Source organism: Solanum verrucosum, unplaced genomic scaffold (assembly GCF_900185275.1).
Source record: "Solanum verrucosum unplaced genomic scaffold, falcon-dt-bn FXZP01000199.1, whole genome shotgun sequence".
In the NCBI taxonomy this organism is placed as follows: Eukaryota; Viridiplantae; Streptophyta; class Magnoliopsida; order Solanales; family Solanaceae; genus Solanum; species Solanum verrucosum.
The window spans coordinates 1,168,758-1,175,363 of record NW_026020049.1 but is presented as its reverse complement, the minus strand read 5'-3'; positions in this window follow the sequence as shown (position 1 = coordinate 1,175,363).

The following is a 6,606-nucleotide window of genomic DNA, read 5'->3' as shown; positions in this document are numbered from 1 at the left end:
TTAGTACAAGTTCCTAACAGAAAATCTAGTTTATTTTTGCCAAGTAAAACAAGCTTCAAGGATTTGCTCCATAATGAGTAATTTTCAAAACTTAGAAGCTGAATTGAGATGAGAACAACACCTTGAGTATCATAAGGATGAATATAGAGAGGATGATTATGATCGATTGAAGTAGAAGCTTAAACTCCAGTAGCATCAGCAGTGCTATCCACAAGTGCCATGATCAATCCAATGATGAGAATTACTGTAATCGAGAAGACAAACACTCGATCTACTATTGTATAAAAAGAGAAGAAAATTAGAAGAGAATCATAGTAAATTTTTTGTGCTCTGATACCATGTTGAGAACCTCCATTAATGGGAGTGAAGAAAGCTTAGAGAGTCTTAGTGGGAATGAACTATTGATCTTATTCATTCAATCTGTATGAATCATACATCACTGCTATATATATATATATATATATATATATATATATATATAGTACAGAGAAAGTTTTTATTTTCTAACTAACTAAGATTCCTTTTCTAACTAACTTCTAACTAACTCATATAACTAACTATTCAGATACATTTAATGAATTAGTTACATTGTTTATTTACATAATCTCAACAATAGTCAATGGACTAGATCCCTTGACAAAATATAAGTTCAAAAAGTAAATAACTCAAGGTAAAACAACATGAAAACTCTTTTGCTCAAGGGAGGAGAAAACCACGACATGTCTCAAAGGATTTCACCCAAACTCCATTTAACTCAAAACAAAGCACAACTTCATATTACAAACCCTTGTAACCTAGGAACTAAAACTCTTTAATCCCTACCCCTTACTGTAACAACTCTACTACAAGCAAAAGGCAAAGCAATAGCTCTATTTCCCACTGAATCAACTAGCTCTAGTTGACTTAGACTTTAACAACCCGACATAGCTAACTCTAGCTAAGAATCGGAAAGCTCAACAAGATTTTTAAACGATCTAATGCCTTTATAACTTAGGAATAGATCTTACACAATTAACCACTGAAATATAAACCCTAGCCACAACTAAGAACAATGATCACTCTATCTTGTCCTTCGGCTGTTCTTGAGCAATATTCCGTTGAGAGAGGCTTTTGTTTTTTTTTAAAAGATCCCTTTTTTTTTTGCAAAATCTTGGTTTGTGTAAATGGAGAATATACATATTATAGAGTAGACACAAGCACACAAAGCAATTTCATTGGCTGAGAGTCTGCTATGCTATGGGAGACACACACCAACCGCAACAGGTTTTGCAGAATCATTGGCTTTTAGACAGGTGTAGTTTTCACTGAACGGAACTCTCACTTTCGTCTAGAATCATGTCCAAAGTTTATTCAATCATCAAAACTTCAGACACTCTGACAACTTAAAATAACACATAAATATGCAGGTGAGATATACAAATATATAGAAGGATATACAACCGTGTTCATCTTATTCTATGCACCAACTCAAATTTTTCGACTATAAACTCTTCAAATCAACACTAAATGAACTCAAAACTTAGTATAAGCTTTGAAGTAATTACCAAATTTAATAGTAATAGTTCTGCTTGGAGTGATTCTGGTATGATTTTTCCATTTGTAAGGTCGGAGTTGGGGACATTTACAATTCGATTCTGGTCGATTTTTACTAATAAAGGAGCTAAGTTAATTAAGTTAGTTTTTCAAATAGTTGAACCAAATAAAATTTAGAATAAATTTATCGATTCATTTTTTTTGTTTTTATCCATCTTCTTGAAAAATCATGACATAAAAGTGATAATTGAATTGAAATGGTAACATAAAATAAAGGGAAAAAGGACAAATATACCCCCGAACTATCGTAAATGGTATGCAGATACCCTCCGTCATACTATTAGGACATTGATTCCCTTGCCGTCTAAATATTAGAGCATATATACCCTTCTCTAACGGAAGACTAAATAGGGACATGTGGCGCAATCTTATCCGTCGATCCGATATTTAATCGGCGGATAAGATTATGACACGTGTATACTCGTTAGTATAAAGGGTATATATGCTTTAGTTTTTGGATGGCAGGGGCACCAATGTCCCAAAAGTATGACGAAGGGTATCTTCATACCATTTACGATAGTTCAGGGGTATATTTATCCTTTTTCCCTAAAATAAATGTCGATCCCTTTAACGTAATATAGGACAGACCGATGCCTTTCTAAAAAAAATGGGAAAAAGGACAAATATACCCCTCGAACTATCGTAAATGGTATGTAGATACCCTCCGTTGTACTTTTGGGACATTGGTGCCCCTGCCATCCAAAAACTAGAGCATATATACCCTTTATAATAACGGACATACACGTGTCACAATCCTATCCACAGATCCGACATTTATTAACTATCAGATCGACGGACAAGATTGCGCCACATGTCCCTATATAGTCTTCCGTTAGAGTGAAGGGCATATATGCTCTAGATTTTGGACGGCAGGGGCACCAATGTCCCAAAATATGACGGAAGGTATCTGTATACCATTTACGAAAATTCGGAGGTATATTTGTCCATTTTCCCACAAATAATTAAACAATTGAATGACAACCAACATGATATGAAGTTAATAATCAAGACCGCTTTATGAAAACAAATATGGTACTGACAAAAAATGTGATACTCCTTAATTAGAAGTCTCAGATTCGAGCTCTGAATATATAAATTTTTTTGGTAAGGAGCGCTTCTTCCGAATGAAGCTCTGCATAGCGTGAATATGAATTAATCGAGCTCCAATATAAAATGTTGGATATCGATTTATTGATCTAGTTTACTTTTTCAAGAGGTAATTTTTTTTATATATTTCAGCAAGAAAACCAAAATTCTAGTATTTTGATGTAGTTAAATTCTTTTTGCAAAGAGAGTCAACGGCAACAAAGAAAGGGAACATTAATTAATCGATGGTCCACAGGAAGGAAAAAGGGTTTTAAAATAAAAAATAAAAATTGACCAAATAACATCTTCAGGGAAAGAAATCAAACAATTGTATAAAAATAGAAAAATATTTCTTAAATATTGAAGTACTCCATGAAATCGGATCACGGCTGTTGAAAGCGGCTGAAATATATTACTATCTTTAATATATTTTATATTACTTTCTTTTTAATTTATTTAAAATAAAATTATATATTTTTTATTTTTAACATTTTTTTAATTTAAACTTTTCACATAAGTTTAATACCATATGATTAATGATTATTTTAATACATTTAATATATCTTAAATTTAAGATCACAAAATTTTTAACTTGTTTTTGTTTTTTAAACTTTGTATCGATGCCAAGCATATTATACGAAGAAAACCTTTATTATTTCGCTGAAAATATGATCTAATTATGTTGATTAAATGAGAAGTTGCAATTGGTAATTTCAATATTCCTCCGTCTCATTTTATGTGACACTATTTGACTTGGCATGATTATAAGAAAAAAGGACTTTTAGAACTTATAAGCTAAAACAATCTCTAGATATTATTTGTATGGTTGCAAATTATTTCATTAAGATTAACAGAATTTTTACTATCATGTTTGGATAATCTTCTAAAATCAGATTATTTTGAAAAATGAAGAAAAACTTTTTGTGAGAAACAGGTTGTGTTTGGACAATAAATTTTATAAGCACTTTTGAGTAACAATATTTAATCAAGTTTTTTCCAAGTGTTTCTAAAGCTATTTAACTCAAAAGTGATTTTATTTTTTTTGAGAAACACTACTTTTTATTTAGCTTCTTCTCTTGCTTAGCACTTATTTTCTCTCGAAAGGTTGACCAATTACATTATATTTATAAAATAAAAATTTTTGACCTCTTAAAAGCTTAACTAAATATCGTACTTTTGTAAAATAAGCATTTTTTTATCTCTAAAAAACTGGATCAAACAAACTATAAACTTCGCTAAGCAAGTATTTATCAGCAAAATAGAATCAATGAAAGAGGCACCAAGCAACCCGGATCGTTCCGAAATTAAAGCAATCCTTTGCAAGTTGAAGGATGATTGTTTGCCTTGTTGGAGTAGATGTTGAATCATGAATGTAAGTCAAGTTTGTTGTCTATATTTTATTATTTAAAAAAAATATATTTTTATTTATTTATTTATCTTTTTTATATTATTTTATTTTATCTAATTAAATAAAATAATACAAAGTCGTTGAAAAGTATGTCTCAGACGAAGGAATAAAGTCATCATGAGGTCCCTTTAGTCAGCGCACGTGCCATGTTACGTATACGTACTTAACTATGGGCTTAGATAAGAAGTGTTAATCTTCTTCATACGTAAATTATACTAATTGAAAAGGATATAATTAATAAGATGATTGAGAGTCACTCCATGATTATTAAATCTTTAAAATAATCTTTTTTTTAGTGAAAATATCATTTACTCCCATGATAGATCAATGTGACTAGGGCATAAATACCGGAAAATCCAACCAAATTAATTCGGTTCTTCGGTTTTTCAGTTCAATATCGGTGTTACTTTTTCAAAAAGTTTGATTCTTTGGTATAGTGTTGGGTGTAAGAGTCTCAGAACTTAGAGCACCGAATAATCAAACTTTATATATATATATATATATATATATATATGGGTATTCTCTTAACTAAAAATAAAAAGTCAACTAACAATTAAATCATTCATGAACAAATCAAAATAGCAATACAAATGTACAATTTAATTGTTAACTTCAAATATTAGTTCTCAAGAGGAACCAAAACATATTTTTATTAATGTAGTTATGTAAAGGAACCTGTCTTCGTCCTTGTTTTTTCTTGAGAAATAGTTGGAGACACATTGTTCTTGACAAAGACAAATATAGTCTTTTAGTTAGCACAATAAGAGTTCTATGGCGAGACACATCCCTTAACATACTTTTAATTTTTAAGTATCTTATACTTTAATTTTGTCCTCATTTTATTTTTATTCACATAAGAAATTGATTTAAAAACACCGAACTAAACCGAACCGAATTAGTTTGGTTTGGTATCCGATGCACACTTTTCTAAAGCCGAAAACCAAGTACTGAATTGAAGTTTAATAAAAGTAAACTGACGCCCACCGTGACATGAATTTGAATAAATTTATCGCTATGGTATAGTCTTATGATTTAGCTAATTATAATACTAGTCTGATTAGTTAGTTATTATAATCAATTAATTAGTTAGAATAGTTAGTTAGCCCGCTGTCAATTCTGTTACTTTTTTGTTAGTGTGTTAACACACTAGTTCACACTTTTCTCATTGTATAAATATGTACTATCTCCATAATGAAAATCAGTTAATTGGTTTTCCCCAATTCTGTATCTTCTTCTCTGATCTCTTCTTCAGTTGCGTCTATGGATGATTAAGCCATGAGTATGGAGCATTCTTCACATGATATCAGAGCACGAGGTACTTTGATTTGTTTGTGCTTCTATACTTCATCTTTGATTTTTGTTTTGCTCATGTGTTGTATTTTGATCACTTGCTAGATTGAGGTTTTTTGGATCCATTCTATTTCCCGCTGTATTTCTTCATTTAGATCGATTCATCTTCTGTGAGTTTTTTATTTGAATTTACAATGGTGATTGAAAGTGGTTCTATTTCAAATGAGAATACTGTGAACATCAATGGTGTTAGTGGTGAAGATCTTAGTTCTCCTTTGTATATGCATCCTTCGGATAATCTAGGTGTATCGTTTGTTCAAACTCTTTTTGATGGAGTAGGATATAGATCATGGAAACGAAGTGTTCTTAGAGTTCTGTCGGTTAAGAATAAGCTAGGCTTTATCAATAGTGATTGCAAAAGGCTTGATCCAGGAACATCACACTTCCGTCAATAGGGAAGATGTGATGACATGGTTACTTCATGGATTCTCAATTCTCTGTCTAAGGAAATTGCAGAAAGTGTGAAATATGTTTCCGATTCAGTTGAATTGTGGAAAGAGTTGGAAAATCGATATGATCAAACCAATGGTGCAAAGTTGTATCAGGTTCAACATGAGATCAATGAGCTGTCACATGGGACTTTAGACATTACTACCTACTACACTAGGATGAAAAAGGGTGTGGGAAGAATTAAGCACATGGCATGTCAAAACTCAATGTAGTTGTAATTGTACTTGTGGAGCTAAGGATAGTATGCTCATGGTAGAGCAGCATAGGAGATTGATACAATTCCTTAAGGGATTAAACGAGGTTTACACTATAGTTCGAGGGAATATCCTCATGATGAATCCACTACCTTCCCTAGCACAAACTTTTTCTTTGTTGGTGTAGGATGAAAAACAGAGAGAAATTAAACATAATGCTCAAGTGTTCATGAAGTCTGAATCTCTGAATGCAAGTAATTCAAGGAAGAAGGTCATGGAATCTGTTGCTTTTAATACAAATGGTTCAGCAGGAGCAAGTACTTTTAGGTCCATGAGGGCAAATTATTCTTCTACAGGCAACACAAATCCCAATTTCAGAAGTAATTATTCTCAGACTAATTCCTATATTGTCACCAGGACTCATATTATATGTGACTACTACAAGAAACCAGGGAACACCAGGGACCAATGCTACAAGCTACATGTCTATCCACAGACAAACAGTCCACAAACAAACAATTATCA